Consider the following 24,164-nt stretch of genomic DNA (forward strand, 5'->3'; position numbering starts at 1 on the left):
TTTTTTTCCTCACAGATGATCCAAAAACTGGATATCTATTCATGAGATTCATTCATTTAAAAAGTGACCTTGGGTACAGTGATCCTGGGGGACCCTTAGCCCCCTCAAATGCAGGCTACAGATGGGTAGTATACTGCTGCATGTGCATTCGGTGAGAAGTCCAACCAAAATAAATAGAGCAAATTAGTTATGTCCAATTAATTTCAATGGAACTTTCCTTGCATAATTCAGTCAGGATGCCAGCCAATGTCTGAACTTTTCCCTATGAACTCTGTTGGAACTGTAAAGCCACAGGGGGGCAGTTCCTTGTCCTCTTCAACGAAATGACACACAAGGTATGGCATGCAAAGATAATCCTGCGGTGGTCATAGAAAAATCTACCTATTCATCAGGCATACCAAAAGAACACCATCACTCTCCCCTCTCTTCATCTCCAACCAAACTGTTAGAGGGTCCACTAAACTGCTCAGGGTCTACTCCCCCCCCCAAAAAAAGAATAATTCGAACAACCCTTCCAAACGATCAGAAAATGCTTCAAAGAAAACTTCACTGCGTATTGTATATCTAAAGCAGGCCTGCTCAGCTTTGGCCCTCCTGCAGATGTTGGCCTACAATTCCCATAATTCCTGGCTATTGGCTTCTGTGGCTGAGAATTATGGGAGTTGTAGTCCAAAAACAGCTGGGAGGCCTAAGTTGAGCAGGCCTGATCTAAAGTCTTCTTTCTTTCTCTACATAAAAGGGCCATGCATAGATTCAAGGTGCTGGTATTGACCTTTAAAGCCCTACATGGCTTGGGGCCAGGGTACCTGTCAGACCACATTCGCCCATATGAATCTGCCAGGACCCTCCGTTCATCATCTCAGGCCCTGCTCATGGCCCCACCACTAACAGAGATCCAGTTGGCAGGGACTAGAGACAGGGCCTTTTCAGCTGTGGCCCCTTGGCTTTGGAATTCCCTCCCTGAAGAGCTTTGCCATACTCCCTCCCTCAGTGTTTTTAAGAAAACATCTTAAAATGCACCTCTTTAAAGGAGGCTTTTTAATGCTCCATATTTTTTTTGTTATATCTGGTAGGTTCTTTAGATTTTTATCATTTTCAGTTTTTAGCTTTTAAAATAACCTTTAATTTGAACCTAATAATGATTGTGGCTTTTAATCTGACAACTTAAAAAAAAAAGTTAATTTTATTACTTTTATTGCATCTTGTGTCTATCTTACTGTTGTGAGCCGCCCCAAGCAGTAGTGCACTGGAGGGGCGGGGTATAAATATTTTAAATAAATAATAATAAATATCAGGCTTGCACCACCACTTTGAATTTGGTTGGAATTTGGCTATGAGCCAGTGGAGCTCTTTCAGTCCTGGTGCAGTGTGTTCCAAACAACCAGTACCAGTTAGCCTAGCAGTAGTGTGTTGAACTTAGTGTAGTTTCCGAGCAGTCTTCAACGGCAGCTCCACATACAACACATTGCAGTAGTTGAAACTGGAGATAACCAGAGCATGAATAAATGTGGCCAAGCTATCTCTGACCAGGAGGGTCTCCAGCTGGTGCACCAGCTTCAGATTGTCAAAGGCTCTTTATACCAGTGTTGTAGTGGATCTCAGGGATGAGGCAGGATCTATGAGCAAACCTGATCCTTTATGGAAAGCATAATCCTATCCAGAACAAGTTGAACACCACCTTCCTGGACAGATGAACCACCCACAAATAGTACCTTTGCCTTTCCAGGACTTGGCTTTCAGTTTATTGACTCTCAACCAGTCTATACTAGTCCCAGACACCAGATCAGCACTTCTGCTGTCTCGCCTGCATCAGACGTAAAGGAGAAGTAGATCTGCGTGTCATCTGCATAATGATGACATCTTACTCCAAATTTCCAGTCAGCCTTATTCCATGGTTTCATGCAGATGTTTAAAATCATTGAGAACAAAAATAGAACTCTGTGGAACTCAGTAGCATAAATGCCATAGGACTGAGAAATATTCCTTCCCTTACCAACTCCTGGAGTAGGTTGCCCAAGTAAGAACAAAACTATTGTAAAATGGTGGCCCTGATTCCCAACTAAGAGAGCCTATCTAGAAGGACATTGTGGTCAATGGTACTGAGAGCAAACATGGAGTCCAAGAGAATTATTTTTTATTTCTTGTTTACACAATCAGACAGGTGTTATTGACTGGTTTGTTTTATCCAGACATCGAGTCCTTCCCAAGGACCTGGGATGGCTGAATTTTATTGTCAGTTGTTATAGATATCGTCGCAGAATATAGGCTGTTCCCAGTAAAGCTGCTTTTTGTAATTGGCTGATGGTGATTTCTGTGGCCCCCATGGTGTTGAGGTGCTCTTCAAGGTCTTTTGGAACTGCACCCAGGGCGCCAATTACCACTGGGATTATTTTGGTCTTTTTCTGCCACAGTCTTTCCATTTCAATTTGTAGATCTTTGTATTTTGTGATTTTTTCTATTTCTTTTCCTTCTATTCTGCTATCCCCTGGAATTGCTATGTCGATGATGATGATGATGATGATGATGATGATGATATTTAACACATTTGTATACTGCCCAAAACGCTAGTCTCTGGGCAGTTTACAATTGACAAGGTGGATCTCACTTCCTCATCCTTCTCCCAGCATAGGTCATCCAGCAGGGTGACCTAGGGAGTTTCCATGCCAAAACCAGGGCTGAAACAAAGGGCTGTCCTTAAGGCGGGCCAGGCGGGGCAATCGCGACAGGCCCCGCACTGCTCAGTAGCAGCAATTCTCAGCAGCAACTCTTCCGGCCAGTGTTCCCTTCTGTGCCACCTTGCCTCGCCATCCCACAATAGCCCCGGCAGCCCAGTAAACATAAAGTAAGCTGCAGGGGCAGATGGGGTGTGTGCAAGGGCTCAGTTAAAGCACCCCCTGTGGATTTCTATAGAGATCATCAGGCAACAGAGACAAAAAAGGGTTAACCGTTCCCTTCTTGCTGCCTGTCCTCCACACCTCCCCCAGCCTGCAGCTACCCAGTTGGCTCTCATGGAATCTTGTGCTCCTCCCCCTCTCCTGCCTGCACTTGTAGTTTTAGAATAAGAAGGAGAAAGCCAGGAGGACAAAGCAGCTGAATGGCAATGGGGGTGGTGGAAGGAAGCTGGCTGTGGGCTTCTGTTCCTCCAGGAAAGCAAAACATATAAACCTCCAAACTTTATCTGTTTGTTTTGTTTTTTGTGAATTTGGTGCCCTGCTTAAGCCACTGTGGTTCTCCCCTGCCCCGCCCCTCAGTATCTGTATGTGTGCACATGTGAAAGAAGCCCCAAACTCACTTGAAAATCTTCATTTGCATGCCTGTATTTCTAAAGAAGACTAGGGATGTGCACGGAGGCGCGGTCCGGCATTGGGGGGTATGGAGCTTTAAGGGCGGGGAGTAGTACTTACTCCTCCCGCAGCTTTTCTGCCTCCGGCGCTTGACTTTTTGCAAAGTTTCTGGGGCGGCAGAGTTCCTCCCTGCCACCCCTGCCCCTGTCGTTTCCTGGCAAACAAGGAAGTTGAGTGTACACATGTGCCCGTTGCGGCGCACGTGCGCCCGTTGCTGCTGCCGCACGCGCCTCACACGTTGCATGCGCACGCAACGTGTGATGTGTGCAGTGTGCACACACGGTGGTGATGGGCGTACGCTGCAACGAACACATGCGTACACTCAACTTCCTTGTTTGCCGGGCAACGATGGGGGCAGGGGCGGCAGGGAGGAACTCTGCTGCCCCAGAAACTTTGCAAAAAGTCAAGCGCTGGAGGCGGAAAAGCGGCAGGAGGGGTAAGTACTACCCCCCCTTAAAGCTCCATACCCCACCCCCACCGGACCGGACCGGTCCAGTGCACATCCCTAAAGAAGACTAAACTAATGACAATGGGTACAGCAACCAGCTTCAGAATTGATAATGAAGACACTGAAGTGGTGGATAGCTTCTGTCTTTTAGGCTCAACCATCAACAGTAAATGATCCAGAAGTCAAGAAATATGCCGTAGACTAGCACTTGGTAGGGTTGCAATTAAGGCCTTGGAAAGGATATTTAGATTCCATGATGTGTCTACACCTACAAAGATGAGAGCCATTCAGACAATGGTTTTTCCCGTGACACTCTATGGATGCGAAAGCTGGATCTATCTATCTATCTATCTATCTATCTATCTATCTATCTATCTATCTATCTATCTATCTAATTTGTACACTGCCCCAAACTTTCGACTCTGGGTGGTTAACGACAGCATAAAACAAGTTAAAAACATTTACAAAAACTTAAAACGATTTAACAATTTAAAAATAAACCAGAGATTAAAACCTAAAAAATTTAGGAAGCTGAGACAGCTTGGGTGAGAAGATATGTTTTCAGGTGCTTTTTGAATATTGCCAGAAATGGGGAGGATCATATCTCAGCAGGGAGCACATTCCACAATCTAGGGGCAGCGACAGGGGTGTAGCTATAATTGGGCGAACGGGTTCAAAGAACCCGAGCCGTGCCCAATCAGGAGCCGTCATTTGCGGCCCTGACACACACCCCGCATCTGACATCAGACACGGGGGCGGTAGTTTAGCTCCCGAGCAGGGGCCGCACAACCCCTTCGGGAGCTAAACAAAGACTGGCGCTGCGTTTGCAGCGCCAGGCAGGGAAGAGTTGTTCCTGGCTGGCGCTGCGAACGCAGCGCCAGCCTAACTAGCTCCTGAAGGGGCCGCACGGGAAGAGCCACTTCCCTGCAGGGAAGAGCCACTCTTAGGCTACGCTGCGAACGCAGCACCAGCCTTTGTCTAACTGCCGAAGGGGCCGCACAGCCCCTTCAGCAGTTAAGCTGCTTCTCCTGAACGGAGCCTCAAGGCTCCGTTCGGGAGCCAGACCACGCCCCCCACATCTGACGTCAGATACAGGGGGTGGGGCTATTGGGGCGCCCGCTGTGGCCATACACGGGCTGCCGGCAGGTTAGCTACGCCCCTGGGCAGCGACCGAGAAGGCCCGTCTCTGTGTAGCCACCAAACGAGTTGGCAGTAACTGGAGACGGACCTCCTCAGATGACCTCAGTGGGTGGTGGGTAGGGGTGTGCATTTTGGAATTTTCTTGTTTCGATTTGTATCCTAATCAAAACATCCCCGTTTTGTTTTGTACCCAAATTTTCTGAATCTGAATCAGCCATGTTTTGTTTTGTAGCCAAATTTTCTGAATCCGAATCAATTTGGATTTTTAAAAAGGGTCCCAGGGCAAAAAGAGTGGGTGGTGGTGGTAGTATCCAATGGGTGGAAGCTACCACCCAAATATCAAAGGAATTAGGCAAAGGGCTGATTTTTTAAAAAAATTTACACATCTTTAAGAATTTTCCCATAGGGAATAATGGGGATTCCAGCAAATGTATCACTTCAAATCAAGGGGAAAGGGATGACCCAGAGCAGAGTGTGGTGGGTGGTAGCGCCCAATGGGGGCAAGGAAACTTCCAGAATTATTTCAAAGGAATTGGGCAAAGGGCTGATCTTTTGTGATTTGTTGAAGTTTATGTGTCTTTAAGATTTCTCCCATGGGGAATAATGGAGGTTTCAGCAGCCGCATAATTCCACTTGGGGGGCACTGGGGTTGCCCAGAGTGAGGGGTTGTGTAGTGCACATAGGGTGCCAACCACCCCCACACCCACAAGCCCGTGGGGTACTGGGTTTTGTTGTTTCTGTGGTGTTCATTGTAGATTCTCTGGTAGCATATAAGATTTTCAGTGAAAAACAAGAATCCACTCTCATATGCTACCAGAGAATCTACACTAAGAACACCACAGAAACAGCAGAACCCAGCACCCCATAGGTTAGCAACCCTTCCCCTGGCCAATGTGGGGTCAGTAAAGAGTGGGAAGAAGCAAAAGAGCCAATGGGGAACAAGGAGGGAATTGTCAGCAGGTCAGCCCATGATTTAGGTCACTGATCAGAAGGCTGGAAGGGTGGGAAATTCAAAGAGATGTCAAACACAAAATGGAGACTGACTCAGAGATCACCACAAAATGGAGGTCTGAAACAACAAAACGTTTTGTAGCCGAAACAGGGGCGTTTTGTTTTGTATACAAAACTTTTGGATCTGGAAAATGGGTGTTTTGTTTTGTCTACAAAACATCCGAAACAGGCTGTTTTGGGTACAAAACGTTTTGTATCCGAAACGTTTCACACATCCCTAGTGGTGGGGCTCGTAGTGAAGAAGACGCTCTCTTAAATACTCAGGGCCTAAGCCATTTAGGGCTTTAGGGCAATTTAGGCACTTTGTATTTTGTCCGGAAACCTATTGACTTTGAAGAAGCAAGATAGAAAAAGTATTGACACTTTTGAACTTTGATGCTGGATAAGACAGTTGAGGATACCATGGACAGCCAGGAAAACAAACAAATGGATCACAGAACAAATCAATCCAGAATTTCCACTCAAGGCACAAATGACTAGGCTCAAACTATCATACTTCAGACACATTATGCGAAGACCCAACTCCCTTGAGCAGTCCATAATGCTGGGGAAAGTTGAATGAAAGAGAACAAGAGGACGACCAACAACAAGGTGGATGGACTCGATTGCAACATAAATGAATGCACCACTGAGCAGGGGCGTAGCAATGTTGGAGTGGACCCAGAGACAAGATTTTAAAATGCCCCCCCTCACTGAAGCTCAGCTCATGAAGTAAAGAAATCTTAAATGAGGCTGAATAGGGGTAACAAAAAGCAGAGTAAAACTTACACGTGTGTGTGTGTGTGTGTACACACACACACACACACACACACACCCCTATGTGCCACAATAGAATATCATCCTAAATTTTTGCAAAGGTTTTGTAAATTGTGGACGATGCAAGTCATTTCATGGTACTAAAGAAAGACATGCTGTTCTGGTAGCTCCAGGTCCTAACACTCACATCAGTTTCAGAGGATGAATACAACTGAAGGGAGCCTGGGTGGCTGCGCAGCTGAGGGAGTCAGTCATGTGACTTGCCTCTGGGGGGCCCCCAAGGCAGTGGGCCCCCAGACAACTGTCTCCCCTTCCCTATTATAGTTACGCCCCTGCTGAAGAGTCAATAGGGCCCATCCAGTTTTTATAGAACTGCTCTAGCTTGGCTCCTCAGTTTGAATCATGGTTGCCCTTTCTGACCCCTCAAAAGGTTTGCTCTTAGTGTGCACTGCACATACATTTTTCCAATTTCCCACCTTTGGAAGAGTCCGTGGCACTGTGTGAAGAACTGTCCTGGACAGAGGCGAGCCCAGATCGTCTTATGCGGAGATGCAAAAGGGAACCTCCTCTGACGGCAGGTAATTCTGCTGCATCTCAGTACTGAATGTGACTGAATGCTTCCATCACAGCTGATACAAAGATGGGGCAAAATGACTCCCTTATGCCCAGCAAAGGTTGACTGGAAGGAAGCAAGGCCAAAACAGTGGACTATGCAAAGATGCAGGAGACCACCTCTTCTGTGAATGGGCACGTTGGGCTGAGAGAAGCCTTGCATTATCTAATGAATGTATTTCTGGTATCACATTATAGCAGTTCTATCATGACATGCAGAAGAAAGCTAAAGAAAGAGAAGAATCTCCAGGTGCCTTCCAAGCAGACTTTATTAATGGCCCCATGCTTTCTGGCAAAGCCTTTATCAAGGGCTCTTTCTTATTCCAATGACTCTCATCAGTTCAGAAAGGCTGAAGAAAAATTATGCCCTGCTCCTTGTAGCTAAACTCTGTTGCCCATTACATAGAAGAGACCTGCTGAATCGGACTGAAGGTCCATGTAGTCTAACATCCACTTTCCCACAAGGACCAGTCACATGCCTCCAGAAACCCAGAAGCAGGCAAATAGCCTGCTCTCACTCTTGCTTCCCAACAACTGGTATGCAGAACCCTGCTGCTTCTGAACCTGGAGGTAGCATAGAGCTATCGTGACGAGAACTACTGATTGACTTATTTTCCATGGATGGCCCCCGGCCTTTTTAGTGGAGCAGTGCTCTGTCTGCCAAAGCTGCCTCCTTTGGTTCCCAGAAGAAGCATTGCTGGGCTAATGCCAGAGGTCTTTGCTCAAGCAGAAGGATCCCTTGCATGAGCTTCTGCAAGATGACCCCACCCCGTGGATTTGCCTCTTGCCCCTTTAAAGCTCTCTAGGCCCTTTGTCATCCCCATGTCTTGCCTCAGCAAATTCATACATGGGTTGTGTGTTGTGTGAGGAAGGGCTTTTTTTTTATTGGGAAAGTGAAGCACTGACTGCTGATATTCCACACAGTGCTCCGGCAATAGAAGGTGCCTTGCGGGATGCAAAGAGCTGAGAAGCTTAATGCATTTCTTTTTCTGCAGCACAGCAGCAGCAGAGGGCCCTGGGAGCAGTTTTCACTGCTTCCCCCTCCCTCTTTAAAGAACTATTCACATACAGGAATGTGTCCTCGGACATGAGACTCGCTTCCGAGCGCTTTGCATCTAGGCAGGGCTCCTTCTGTTGCCAGAGCACTGTGAGGAATATTATTTGGATTGATGGGCTAGAGGACGACTCAGTAATATTGGTAGCTAGATTGCCTAGGCTTAGTTAATGCTATTATCAACAGTGATCTGACTTCACTGTACTGGATTACTGATTAATGCCTACTGGATTACTGGAGGGAACACTAAGCAGTTGTGTTAAATCAATGAGAAGCATAGCTAGAGAATGAGAGGCACAGCAAAACAAAACAACCCCTCTCCTCAATCCAAAAAACCGGCCCCTGTAGATCCTACCAAAAGGATCCCACAGAGTGTGCAGCTTAGTGATGAAGATTGCCTCACCAGGTCTTCTCATTCCATTCTCTCTGCTCTGCTCTCTGTGTTTATGTTTTCCACACATCACCTGGGTAACACTCCCTGACTCATGGTGCTTCAGATTTAAAAAACAACAACAAAAAAACCAAAACACCAACCCACAAGGCAGAAGCAATTTGGCCAAGAAAAATGGCTTCATGTGTGCCCGTTTCGCTGGTATCCAATGCTTCTTGTTCAATTTCATTTTGGTTTGGGTGACATGCAGTGGGCTTCCACCTGAGTGCCAAATCCTTCCCTGCTGGATGCTTCAGTAATAGCAACAGAGAACAGGGAAGTACATTTGTTATCTTAAGTTCCACTCCAAACAGATTTGTTTGGGGGGCTTGCGAGAATGGAAATAGCACTGGCTTTTGTTTGTAAGCTTGCTGTAATCTTGCTGTAATTTTAGGTATGCATGATTCATAGCAGACTGGAAGATACGAAGGGATGATTTTGCAATCTGCAACTGGTTAGAGAGAATTCACTGTCGATTGGGAACATGGCAGCTGGCTGAACAAGGCTGCCTTTTCTCCAGCACATTTTGATCTGTACAACCCTGTGTTCCATCTACTTGCAAACATCAGTGTCCACATGTGGACACCGAAAGTTGCAAACTATGGGATGGGGACCTGTGGTAGGAGAAGGCTCTTTCTCTGGGCTGTGTCTGCTGCAATGGCTTATTCGCAAGTCACCAACTGTTGTTGCAGTCATCAACTGATGAAGGTTTGATATGTGAACGGGCCCTTTTTGCATATCTTCCCGGCTCTGTCTGTCATCCCACATAGGAGGTCCTATATTATTGCTTTTATTAATGGGAAGGAAATAGTGGCCGCATTTGCACGTAATGTGGGACTGCAGTTAAACTGGGCAGAGGTTGGAACTCCATTATGTCCGGATGCGTGCAAACACGGTTTCAAGGCAAAAGCGACCTGTGGTTTGCCTCGCCAAACTCCAGTTTGAATCTGCGGTTTGTATTAAGTTTCACCACTCCAAGCTGAGGTTTGGCGGCAGCAGTGTTATATCCAAATGCGGACGCCGCCAACCATGCCCGCACTCCTGATGGGCATGAAGTGGGAGGGAGGGCCAGTGCCACAAAAAGCTGGCCGAAACTAGGCCCTGGACAGGGCACAAAGAATGGAAGTCCCCTCCCTTCTGGAACACTGCCCCCTTGTTTTGGCTGTTGAGTGAGGTAGGTAGGTGGGCAGTCCCGCCCACTACCAATATAAGCTCCCACGTGGGTGTGGGCCATCACCTGACATCCTTGCCATCAAGAAAGGAATAGTTGTGCCATGGTGGGCACAGCCCTCAGCACAGCAATCCACAGTGTAATGGAGATGGTCCTGAGCACCATGGAGGAGGAAGCAAGACACTGAGCCCAGCACATGAGGTGCTTGCTGCAGGCACTGGGGTGCTTGGGGCCTGTGGGGGGGCAGCAGCTGCTCGTGACAAGGCAGCAAGGTTCTTTGCAGTCTCCAGGAGAGTCAACAGACCTATTTCACCCTCCAGCCATTGAAACAACCCAGAGACATGTGGCAGCCCTCTCCTCTGCTTCCCATGTTCTGCAGGAAGACTGGACAGCAGAAAGGAGGTGGATGTTGCCAAGGTATGGCAGCACCTGGAGGACATGGATGAGCAAGACAATGAGCGTTTCTGGGGCAGCTTCAGGATGTCTCAGAGGACCTTGACTTTCTGACAATTGAGATGGAGCCCGTGCTCTGCTGGCAGGACACTGTGATGCGCTGCACGGTGCCAGTGTGCAAGCAGCTTTCCATAAGGATTTACATGCTGGTCTCCAACTGCAACTACCTGGCACTGAACAACCTATTTGCAGTTGGCACCTCCACTGTCTGCGAGATAGTAAAGGAAAGGGTGAATCTGCTGGTGGAACTGTTCCTGGAAGATGTGATCTGCATGGGTGACCTGCAGGAGGTAATGTCGGGGTTTCTGCAGGAGGAGTTCCCGGGCATCATTGGGTGTATAGATGGCAAACAGATCTCCATTTTAGTGGGCCCCCTCATGCCACAAGGAGTACTGTGGGCGGAACCACAACTACACCATGACCCTGCAAGGTGTAGTAGACTTGACGGGGTGGTTCATGGACGTCTACGCCGGAGTGTTGGGTAGAAGCCATAGCACGACAATTTTCTGGACCTCTCCACTCACCTCAAAGTTGTGCTCCAGTACCTGGGTTAATGTTGCAGCTTTGGAGGTGGGTTTGGTGGGTGCTGAGTGAAGCTGGTGATATTCGGGGACCAGGGATACAGCCTCCAGGAGTGGATGGTCACCCCCTATAGTGCGCCCAGTGCTGCCATGGATCGGAACTTCAGCTTCAGGCACAGCAGTATGAGAATCGTGGTTGAGCAGGCATTTGGGAGGTTGAAGGCTCAGTGGCGTGCCGTCTACACCTTGCTGGATGTTGAGGATAATCTAGTGCCAAAGGTTATTGGGCCTTGTTGCATCCTGCACTACGTATGTGAGTCTAGGGGAAATGTCCTGATGGAGGAGCACATGGACCTGCCTGCACATCCAGAGCACGAGAGCGGTGGCAGAGGGGCACCCAGCAGAGATGGGGTTGCTGTGCCGGCAGCCCCTGTGGCCCTAGTCCAGATGGTTGTTGGGAGCAGCAGGGAGATGCGGGCAGTGAGAACAGCCTTTGCAAGACATGTCTGGGAGCATCTTCCTCTCTGGCCCACTGCCTAGGCGGGCAGGTGTGTGGTGTTGGAAGGGTGCACCACTCTTAAACCCGTGATGGTAGAACGGGTTCATCATGTGCAGCTGCGGTATCAATGGGACCAGAGATTGGAAACACCTCTGTCCACCGCACAAATTAAAAGGCTGCCAATGTATTGCTGTTAAATAAAGCTTAAAGAAGTCATAAAACACCATGTATTTATTTCCAAATATGCACAGTTCCATGGGGGTGGAAGTACATGGTGCGGTACATGGTGTGTGGATCCATGGGGGTACATGGTGTGTGGAGAGCTTGCTTTTAATGAACCAGGAGTTGTCTCAGCCCATGGATTGTTTGTCTCGGAAACCAGAGGGTGAGGAAGGAGGGAAAGTTGGGTTATTTGGCAACCATGGAGAGGAAAATGGCAAGCAGGCTTCCTTTGCCCCCACCCCAACGCTATCCCACATCCAGTCAAATGCCTAGGGGTTTAAAGAATAAGGTGCCCCCACCTTGATGAGTGGCTCCCAAACCTTCCACGTGTGGATGTGCCCCTCTGCAGTCCTGCCTATCGAATCATTAGTGCACAATTCAGTGCTCTGCTGGCAATTTATAGCAAGGGCATAGCAGGGAGTCCAGTGAGGAAGTGGTTAAACTGTCTTTGGCCTGATGAAGCTGACTGGCAAAGCCGGAATGGCCCGAGCACAATTGACATGCCCCCTTAGGCACTGTGGCTAATGGCGGCCATCTGGACGATGTGCTGATGCCCTGCCCTCAGTCTGGCAATGTGAACAGTGTGCGGCCACCTGGCATATGGCTTCAGCAGCCAAGGAGGAAGGAGGGGGCACCCATCCCTGAAACTGGTGGCTGTTGAACCACAGTTGGACATATGTCTGTAATGCAATTCATGGTTTGTAAAATTAACCGCGGGTTCATCAACCTCTGGTTTAATGTTACATTCGAATGTGGCCAGTGACATATGCTCTAACTGTCCCTAGTTACCAAGGATGGTCCCTATTTTCTGGAACCTATTCCTTGTATGTCACTGCCCCTATTCCATCTCTGTGGGAATGCCTTGGTAAAACTGTATTTTTGTGGATGGCTAGATTTGACATGTTTACATCTTGACACCTCTCCTGGGTGCCAACAAGCAAAATTTCAGAGAGGAAGATGGATGCACTGGTATACAGGCTGCCATTTCAGCTTCTTTTTAACTTAAAGAACACTCACCTTCTTGGCTTTTAAATCAGCGCAGGACCAGGTATTTCAAAATTTTGCTTTTCAAATGTTTTATGAACAGCAGAGGTGAGAAAATAATTCACACTAAACTGATTTGCCAAACGTTTTTCCTTTTCTTTCATGCTTTTTTATTTTTTATTTTTGGCAAAGGCAAAATATACATGTCTAGATCATAAAGTTATCTAAATCACAAATAATTCAAATTATACCAAAATGACTTCTCTTGTTGTGAAACCCAAAATGTATTGAAGTCCAGTTGCATAATGTTGCATGAACATTAGATAATATTTCTGCTCTCATTTTCAGTTGTCTAGGTTGCTTTTGTAGGCTGAGGTGTGAAAAAATGTGCTTGGAACAAGAAATCTAGTAGTGTGTTGATTTACAATTCTGTTCACATAAACATTTAATCCTTTATAAATTAATAAAACAATGCAAAAGGAGTCAGAATTTGTCGGATGCGGAATCTGCAATATTCTATGAGTAACTTGTCCCTTTCTGTGCTATAAAGTATTTAAGCCAAACAAATTTTCTGCTCTTTCCCATGACCTCTCTAAAACTCAAGACACCAACAATTACCATCAGACTGGAAAGGGTCCTGTTAAATAGTATTTCAGAGAGGAAGAAAATTACATCATTTGAAATGTTAAAACCGGCTGTGAGTTCTACCCATCTAATGTGAATTCGCAGGACACAGAATTCTGGAATCATCCAGAACAAGCGTTGGCCCTGTGAGAGCACATTTCAGGAGCAACTACCCAGGTTTATCAAGTAGCAAGTGCATTTAGATCTCAGAAAATCAATCCAGAAGAATCTTTTTCTAGGGAGTAGTTACCTTGTATTAATACTGAAATGTGAAGCTGGTTTTAGGTTTCTTCTTTATGTTAGATGCTCTTCAGTATCGTGAATCACAATACATACTGCTCGTGACGGCACCCTATGCTCTCTGTTTGGGAACTAGAGTAAGCATCATACACCCTTTAAATTGGGTTCTGGGGATGTACAAAAGCATACCCACTACAGAAAGTCTATTCTCTTTCCAGTATGGATGGGCCTTATTTAAGAGGTGACCTTCTACCTCTTGAGCGACCATCCCTGGGTTTGTTACAGTTCTCCACCCATGTTGATCCTGCTGGGAGATTTGTAGTAGCAGCAATCAGCATGGGGATCAGTTGAACTGAATTACTAATTGCAGGCAGTTGGCAATCAGGCACAGTAATGTGCTGGTCATTCTCAGAAGCACAATGACTGCCAGAGAAAGCTGATGTCTCTGTAGGTGCTCTCAAATGCAGGGGATGGGGGGGACATGTTAAATGGACCGTCTGGATAAGCTCTAAATCTGCCAGAGAGTTTGTAATATGACTTGGCACTTTCTCCACCCTCACTCTCAAAGATATATTGCAGTTTTACAGCTGCTTATAATGGCAAATATAAAATTGGAAGGTGGTTTCCTGACAATTCAGCCTAAATTCCCACTTCATTCCACTAGTGCTGACTTCAGTTGCTAATTTTTTGAACTGTAGGTTAGGCTACAGTTCAAAATCACACAGATCTTCTAAAATGTGAGTCTTCCTGCACTTCGGTTAGTGTGCATTATGACTGTTCACAAGTTATGCTTTTCTCAGTTTAAATGTCACCATGCCCAGCAAATATTGGCAAAATGTTTATAGGCCCAGATGCTGGCCTATAGTGTTGTGCACCTAGACTTGGATATAGTCCCATCATATGGGGTGCAACCTGGCCGTTCCACATTACCTGCTTGCCTGCCTACCTCTCTTCTCCTAGGAGCACAAAACAACTTCCTTGCATACAAGGCAAACATTTTTGTCAACTTCAGCTCTGATGACTGGGTGCCAATGCCACTGGTCATTTTGTTTCTTTCAAAAGCCAGGTTTGCAAAGCTCTGTCCTAGTAGTGGCTTACATACTGTGTGCAGCCACACACTGATGGGAAGCAGGTGGCATGCACACTGCCTCCCTCTATCTTGGAGATCACTTGGACGGAGCCTTCTACACCATCGTCAGGCATGCCAACGTAGTTTCAAGATGGACAGAAGTTGTGCGTGTGCCACTTGCTTGCATTGGTGAGTGGCCACTGTTATAATTCCTGCTGGTTTTACCTACAAAATGAGTTCATGTACTGTAACTAACTTTATGCTTTCTAATCTGTAAAGACATTTATTGGCCTATTTCCTCAGACTCCAGTCCTCCTTTAATTTCACTTTGATTCAGATTATCCTGTTTTCTGAACAATTTTTAATCCTCTCTGCCCTAATTAACTCCCATAGTGCATAGGCTTTTTGTATCCCTAGTAATTTGCCAGTCATGTTCCCAAATACAGCTGTTGTTGCTGCTGATACTACAGGTCAACGATCCTTTATCTGGACTGCTTTGGACCAGAGGTGTTCCGGATTTTGGATTTTTCCAGATTTTGGAATATTTTCATAAATGAGATAGCTTGGGCATGAAAGGTTACTGGTTTTTTTTTAAAAGGTTTTATTTAATATACTATACTATATCCCTCCTTCCCCTCTCTCAGACCAGCTTGAGAAGCATGTGAGTGGCAGTGCAATCCCATTCACAAAACCGGCTTGGCTCCACCCCGAAGGAGGGCTCTTCTCAGTTGCTGAAGCCTAGGCAGTGTTTCTCTCTTTCTCTTCTCATCTATTCTTGTTTGTTCGTATTTATTCTGCTAGATCTTTACCCATCTGTTTCCTGTGTGCCCCTGTTATCTCCTAAACTCTTTTGTATATATACCTTAAAAAAAACACCTTCTTTCATCTTCCCCCCTCCTCCACACCCTTTCCTTCCCTCCTGCTGGGAGAGAAGCTTGAGAGGCAGTAAGCAAAGCCTGAGGGGAAGAACTAAAAGGAGAGCTAATGAGCTGAGGAATCAACAATAGCAAGTTTAGGGGCCATAAGCGATCACTCCTGCAAACAGGAGGAGGTTGAAGCTACAAGCATTCTCTCTCTCTCTCTCTCTCTGGTGTCCGGATTTCGGAGCTTTCCGGATTTCGGGAGTCCAGATAAAGGATTCCTGACCTGTATTACAACTAAGGTAAAGTGTGCCGTCAAGTTGGTGTCGACTCTTGGCAATCACAGAGCCCTGTGGTTGTCTTTGGTAGAATACAGGAGGGGTTTACCATTGCCTCCTCCCTCACAATATGAGATGGTGCCTTTCAGCATCTTCCTATATCTCTGCTGCCTGATATAGGTGTACCAGCAGGGATTCAAACCAGCAACCTCTGGCTTCCTAGTCAAGTCATTTCCCCGCTGCGCCATTAGGTGGCTCACACTACTACTAGTACTAGTACTACTACTACTACTACTACTACTATTTATATACTGCTTTTCAAGAAAAAAAATTAACAGTGGTTTACATAAAAAATAAGATTATTTCCTAACCCCAAATCTAAAAAGCTGTATTGAACACAAAATTTATGTTTGATCCATTCAAGTCTTGATTACATACATTAACATTCTGAAATCTCAATTACAAAATCAATGGTTTCCTCAGTTATATGCACTGTCCCCTTTCTAATTATTTTGCAGGGACCAACCCCTTGTATATGTAGGGGAAAGAGCCATGTACAGCCTGATTCTAGCAAAGATTTGTTGAAAACAGTGGAGCTGCATGCGCTCACATTTTCTGTCATTTAGTGTAATGATTCTGGTGTCAACAATGAGACCAGGAACTCGAGCTGTATACAAGGCCTCAGGAACCCTCGGGTCTAAATTCTTCACAGTGGTAGGACATGTAGAATATATTTGTATTTACTTGATCAAGGTATTAGTACCACTTCCAAACATTTTAATCATTCTCTTAAGAAAAAAATAAAATAAAAACTGCAAGCAAGAGTGGAATTATGCTCACAAACTTTCTAAGGCCACTAACATTGCCCAGATTAATTTAACAATACCATCTGAGACCACCAGAGTGCCTGGTAAAGCATTTTCAGTGACTGCCCACAACTGTGTTAACTACCTTCCTTTGAGAAGCCCAAGCCTAAGCATTTTGAGACGTATTATTATTATTTATTTATTTAAAATATTTATACCCCGCTCCTCCAGTGCACTACTGCTCAGGGCAGCTCACAACAATAAGATAGACACAGATACAATAAAAGTAATAAAATTAACTTTTTTTTAAAAAGGCAGATTAAAAATCACAATTATTAGGTTCAAATTAAACCTGAAAATTATAAAAAGCTAAAGAACCTACCAGATCTAACAAACCAATAATGGAGCATTTAAAAGCCTCCTATTTATTGCATGCTTTTACGTATTACGTATTGCATGCTTGAATTATCGGGAGACAGACAGGGGGACTCTTAATGAAACCAACAAGCCCCAAACATGGACGCCCCCCAGTTTTAGCCAAATCATGCCCCCAGCCTCCTAGAAACAATAGCTAAAGGGGGCAGTAACTAGAGGCCAGGCTTCCACTGGTGCCCTTGTAATTCAAGCACTGAACTGAGCTGTCCAAGATTTTTATTGAGGTTATTTATTTATTTATCATATTTTTATACTCCCTGATATGTACATCTCTATTTTATTTTATTTATTTTTATTTAGTACTTTTATATACCTCCCCATACTAAAAAGTCCCTGGGCGGTTCCAGGGTTCTCCTTAGAGGGCCCTGGTGGGGTGTGGGGCCCGGGACACACAAGCCAATGTGGGGCCCCCTTCCAGTTAATTCTAAGGGGGGTTAAAAGAGCGGGGCCCAGGGCGGTCGCGCTGCTTGCCATGCCCTAAGGACAGCCTGGGCAGTTCACCATATAAAACCAATTAAAACATGAACATAATTAAAACAATCTAAAATACAATAAAAACTATAGAACTAAACCTTTAAAATGATACACTAAAAGCCTGACTAAACAGCTATGTTTTTATGTCCTTCTTAAAAACATTCAGAGAAGGGGACATCTAATTTTGTTAGGAAGCGTGTTCCAGAGTCCCATCGCTAGAAAAGGCCTGGTTTTGAGTGGCCACCAACTGATCTGGTGACAACCACAACCAGACCTCCCCAGATTATCTTAACAGGCAGTGGGGTTGATGAAGAAGAAGGAGCTCTCTTAAATACCTGGGTCCCAAGCCATTTAGCTGTTTGTAGGTAATAACCAGCTCTTTGTCTTTCGGCCGGAAACTTATTGGCAGCCAGTGTAATTCTTTTAAAACGGGTGTAATATGATCTCTTCAGGCAACGCCGGAGACCAACTTGACTGCTGCATTCTCTTCTAACTGCAGTTCCCGAACGACATACAAAGGCTGCCCAATGTAGAGTGCATTGCAGTAGTCAAGTCTGGATGTTAACAGCATATGCACCGCTGTTTTAAGGTTGTTTATCTCCAGAAATGGACGTAACTGGCGAATCAGCTGAAGCTGATTAAAAGCACTCCTGGCCACTGCCTCAACCTGAGAAATCAGGGAGGGGTTTGGATCCAGAAGTACTCCCAGATTATGTACCTGCTCTTTCTGGTGGGGTGCAACCCTGTCCAGAACTGGCAGATCTAAGCCACTTCCGAAGTCTTGATCTCCCACAGTGAGTACCTCCATTTTGTTTGGATTCAGCCTCAGTTTGTTCTCCCTCATCCAGCCCATTACTGCCTCCAGGCATGCATTTATGGAAGTTAGGCCATTTCCTGATGAAGCTGACATGGAGAAATAGATTTCGGTGTCATTAGCATACTGATAACACCTTGCACCAAATCCCCTGATGAACATGCCCAGCGGTTTCATGTAGATGTTAAAAAGCATTGGAGACAGTATGGAGCCTTGAGGGACTCCATACCAGAGCTCTTGTTTTGAAGAGAAACAGTCTCCAAGCGACACCATCTGGAACCTATCCAAGAGATAGTAGTGGAACCACTGCAGAGCTGTGCCTCCCACACATAACCCTTTCAGGTGCCCCAGGAGGATACCATGGTTGATGGTATTGAAAGCTGCTGAGAGATCCAAAGGTTGATGTTTAGTGACCAGAGTTAGACTCACTGGGGAGCGCTGGATATCTCTTTCTGAATAGACCTCTTTAAGTCTACCAGATGAGGAGAACTAAAAATAAAAGTATATAAATAAAACAATAAATCTTATAACCTATTTAAAAATATATGGACACAATCCACCAGGAAATTTTTCTGCACAAATTGCACTGAAAATTAATGAAAGCTGTGCAAAAGCACCCTTGTAAAAGTTTCCTTGTGCAGCTACCCTTCATTTCAATGGAGCTTCCAGAATTTCTAGAAGATTGTGAGCCATGCTTTTTCCTGATGGCTTAAGGTTCAAGATTTGGGTCAGCTCTATTAATTTTTGCATAGACTGTTTCCACGTTTTATCCTGTAGTTTATGCAGCTGCTTTGCTCTTTACCCGTTCTGGCAGCACAAGCTATAAACCCTTCTGTGCATAATCGTTTGACCTAGTAACTTACTAGCTGCAATTGTCTGATGGTCATAAATTTTCTCCTGTTTTCCTAGCTGGTAACATGTGGCATTCTGTGCTTTCCACTGCAGCCATTTGGAAGAGGGAGGCGGGGGAAGGCTTACTGACAGCTGGGATAAAGACTGAAGAAAATAGTTGGGAATTTGGTTATATTCTCTGCTGAGGTCACAGGAGCTGCACCTGTTTAAATTGGCAGCTAATCTACCGTGAGTAAATTATTTCATCTATTTCACTATTTTCATTACCATTCTTTTTTTTTTTAATAGAGTCAGTGGGGAACTTGGCCACCCTTGCTTCATTTTTGGCAAAAGCATTCTTTCCTCATACTGCTCTCTAGGCCATCAAATAGCCAACTCCTAATAACTCCTGCTTGGTGCTGATCCAACAGCCCCTTTTAACTTTGCAGGCAAATGGATAACTATGAGCTTTCTTCTGCAATGGTATTCTTAAAGCATTCTGCTTGTCTAGTTCCCAGCCAAGTTCCCTTTTTCATCCTTTAAGGAAGTCTCTCCCACCGGCGGATTCCCTATGCTGCTACTGAGGATCTTGGGACATTTTCAAGTAGGCGGGTCAACTTCCCGGCTTCCTGGCTCTCATTGGTCACTGTGTGCAGCAAGCATGTTTTCTATCACATCTGTGGTGACTTTTGTGAAAAGGCTAGTACAGTAGCCAGTAAGCATCATGGGGGCTTGGCACTTGAATGAGCAGCAAACGACAGCTATTGTGTTCATGTTCCACAGTCAATGTTAGAGGAGGAGTGAAGGAATCAGAAGAGAATCAAGTGACTTCACAAAGCCACCGGGTGAATCAAATTATTTTCCCCTCAAAGAGGAATTCTGGATGGAAGCCCAGCTGAAGCCCTGCCAATAATGTCTTCTTCTTTGTACCCTCTTACACAATGTTTACAAATGCTGAATAATTAGTGCCCACCGTCAGTGAGAGGCTGACGGACTTCACTGACACAGGAGAGTAAGCCCTGAAAAAAGTGTCCCTTTGCTTAGGAACATGAAGACTTCCTTTAGATCATGGGTGTGATCATAGGTATCAAAGCTTTCCCTTGTCAAAAATTCACTGCCCGTGGAAAGTTAGCATGTCTGTGAGAAACAGCTAAGCAGGGGGAAAGCCACTGGCCCTCTCCAACCCCAGCACAGCCTCCCTCCAGTGGTCGTTGCTGGTGTCGCCCTTAAGCTTCTTTTTAGATGGTGAGCCCTTTGGGGACAGGGAACCATCTTGTTTCATTGATGTTTGGTTTTTTTATGCCAGCCACTTTGAGATCTTTCGTTGAAATGTGGTATATAAACATTTGTAGTGGTAGCACTAGTCTAGCCTAGCCTTCTCCCTGATATGTGACTTGTTTTAAGATGCAGAGGTTTTTCAGTTGGATATTCAGAGATGCCCAGAGACGCATGTTTTGGGCAGTATAGAAATATTTTAAATACAATACAATAAATAAATATTCAAACATGCAATCATTTACCTGATTTCTGGAATAGAACATTCCCAGGAAGGCCTTTTCTGAATGTGTATATTGCCTTTAGCATCATCTGGATGAGCCATACCTCTGTTCATTGACACTGCTGCTCATGCTGCCCATGGCTTTTTCATTATGCAGAAATAAAAACCAAGCAGTATTTAGGCTAACTTTGCATTCTTTTTATTTCTCCTCTGCTTGCGACAGCTGTGACCCAAGAAAGAACTGGAAGCTGTTGTTTCAAAACGTGCATGCAGTTACATACCCTTGACTAAACAGGAATGAGGTGGCCTAAAACCAAAAGGTTTGTGCTTCATTACCCACAAAACGAGTCATTGGCTGCTGCTGACTGATAAATTCTGAGTAGTTATTGCTTAAGTATTTAATTGCTTCCACTGACACTCATACTCCTGCAGCTATTGTAAAATATATTTGCACACCAAGAGCAGTTGGGCTGGGAAGTGACCTTTGGGACATCAAAGCGAAACAATGAGGCAAACGTTACATCTCAGTCTGCTCTCTTTTTGGTACCTGGGGGATCAAATAAATAGGAGGTCTGCAAAGAGTTTCTGTCCTCCTCTCCGCTGAGTGTCTGCTACACATTAGAAATAATCATATCATTGGATAACAACTTCCATTCCACTGACGTAACCTACAGCTTCTTGTTAATTCCAAAGCCATACACTTTCGTTATTTTCACAGTATTCTGAACACCTGCAAAGCAATCTTTAGATGCTTAATTACAGCAAGGGGCTTGGTTTCAAGCTAAGAATGCATATCCTGTCTTTCCACTTCAAATGGAAAATGCCAAGGAACATTACATCCAGCGTTCCAAACAGCACGCAAAACACAGACACAAGGCAACATAGAAAAGGGCAAATCACAGTGGTGGCCCCTCACAGGGATGGCAAAGTGAGGCAGTCACCTCAGGGAGCACCATAGCAGCTCCCTGGGACCCATCTGACCCCAATGTTTCCTCCTCCAGGGGTGGAGCCACCATTGCGTGAGCAGGTTCAAAGAACCTGGGCCGCTGCCCTTCAGGGGCTGTTGGGGCGTAGTTTAGCAGCTCACAAACAGGGCTGTGCTGCCCCGTTTGTGAGCTAAACTGCTCCCCCTGCACCTGACACCAGATGCAGGGGGCGTGGCTAACATTCGCTCCTTGCGTCTGATGCCAGGCACTGATGCCTGACCCAGGGGGCGGGGCTAGGGGGCCGTGGCAGCAGGCGGAACCTGGGCCGCCACTCGTCTCCCTCCACACTTGCCCTCTTCCCTGCTCCCCCTGCAGCTGCACAAGTTGGTTTGGAAAGGGGCCTGGCCCCCACCAGGATTGTGGGGCAACGCAGCATTTTGCACCTTGCCTCAGGTGCCACATTACTTGGAGCTGTCCCTGGTAATCATTAACAAAATGCCAGGCAAAAAATGGATCAAATATCCAGCAGGCCAGAGGCCTGCTTGAAGAAAGAGGTTTGCATTTGCAGCAAAATGCCATCAGGAAGAGGACAGGTCAAACTCTCAGAGCAGGGAGTTCCAGTGCCCAAAGGGGAGAGAGCCCCATCATAGGTTCCTCTCAATCAAGCTTAAGTTGGTGGTAAGAGATGCAAGAAATTCCATATAAAGTGGATGCTGTGGGTGCAGTCATTGATCCAGGGCATTGGTCCCGGGCTGGAAGATATTTCGCCAGACATCCAGAAGCCCTCATGCCTGGTCATTGTCATATTTTATTTTACAACAGTCTAAAAATATTAGGTCCTGTAAAGCATCATGAGATATCACAGGGACCTGGCAACACTCAGCAGTGAAACTTCTGTGCATTTGGTTGGGCTACCAGGCTATAGAAAACTAGGGGTGTGCACAAATCCAGTCTCCCTGGTTCAGTTCAAGTCCAAACTGATTTTGTGGCACCAACGCTGCATTGGCAGTGTGGCCGGAATGGCTCTCCTTGCCTTTAGAGGCAGGTAGAGTCGCTCCAGCCTGCACTGCCTGTGCCCAATGGAGCACGGGCCAATCTCCCTTCCATACGGGGCCACGTGGGGTGGGGCCAGGGGCCCATGGCAGCGGCCAAATATGGGCTGCCACCGCCAGCCTCCCTCCGCTCCTGCCGCAAGCAGACACTTGTTGCGCTCTCACCCGTAGAAGCAGAATATATTTCAGCAGCTGAAGCGTGCAAGGACATGGTGTGGATACACCAGCTACTATCGGACTTTGGGATTGAGGAACCAAAGCCCACAACAATGTTTGAGGATAACCAAAGCTGTATCTTGATCTCCCAGATGGAGAAGACCAAGTCTTGAAATAAGCACATTCCCATAAAGTATCACTATGTTCGAGACAGGCAAGAAAAAGGGGTAGTCCAGTTGGAGTCCTGCCCAACGGAAGAGATGGTGGCAGATGGATTAACTAAGCACACTCTCCCTTCACTCCTTGCTAGCTGATGATCAGAAGAGCTGTTTTATTTTGAGCATGTAAGAATGTTGCTGTTAAGAATCCCTAAAAAGACAAATTGTATGAGATTGCGTGAGACAGGTGAACGAAGAAATGTAGTGCAAACATTTGTGTGTGTGTGTGTGTGTGTTTTGATTTCTTAAGCACATTCCATGGAATTCCAACACAGATGGAAATCCAGTTAAATGAAACAATATAGCTCGTTTGGTTCTTCATCATTCTGTGAAAGTCCCAACTTCCTGTCTATGAAATTACCCGAGAAAACTGCTGAAGGTTGTCTGAAGGCACCATTTCCCATGCTTTTCCAATGGGAGAGTTTTTCCACATGTTCTCAAAAATTAATGATTTTTTCCGGGGGGCTTTATTTTTCTGGTAGTGTGGGGAAAATGAGAAAAATTACTCAGAGTAGTCCCATTGAAATTCAAAGGTCAAATTCAACAATACCTAACTTTTCCTTTGAATTTCAGTGGGACTACTCTGAGTATTTTCCTCATGTCAGCCATGGGTACAAAGAAACCCATGGAAAGATCTTTTCAAGCAGAATGAGAGATATAGGCTGTCAGGCTCCAGGGCCTGAGCCCAGATTCTCAAACAGATTTCTGAGGTCTGAAATCTCTGTAGTCTTGTTCAAGCATTAACATGGGATATTTTATCCAAAAGTCATGTGCGCAGATGAAGCTGATTCAGGGGAGATGTGCTGTATCTCCTTGGATCAGGACCAACTTGTAGAGTGTATATCTTCTGTTCTCTATCCTTACATTCCTGTCTCTAGTAAGAGGCAAGGAAGTTTTTTCTCTTGTGGGAGATCACTCTTGCAAATTAATGTTCCACTTAGCATATTACAGTACTGAGCTCTAGCACAAGAGACAGGTGCCTGGCTTGAACCCTCATTATCCCTGACTCAAATTAATTTCTGCTTTGAACACAATATGTCTTCCAGTCAGTTTGCTTTGAATGCTTTTTTCTTTCTTAGCAGTATTGCTAATGCCTGCTGATAGTGGGAGGAGGTGATGCAAACCGCTTTACACATCACAGTATTTCCTTTTTAGATAGATAATAGGTTATGATTCGTCAGCATATCTTCCAGAGGCACTACAAAAATAAGATGTTTGCTGTTTAGTTCCCACCCTGG

The sequence above is a fragment of the Hemicordylus capensis genome, chromosome 2 (genome assembly GCF_027244095.1).
Source record: "Hemicordylus capensis ecotype Gifberg chromosome 2, rHemCap1.1.pri, whole genome shotgun sequence".
Lineage (NCBI taxonomy): Eukaryota > Metazoa > Chordata > Lepidosauria > Squamata > Cordylidae > Hemicordylus > Hemicordylus capensis.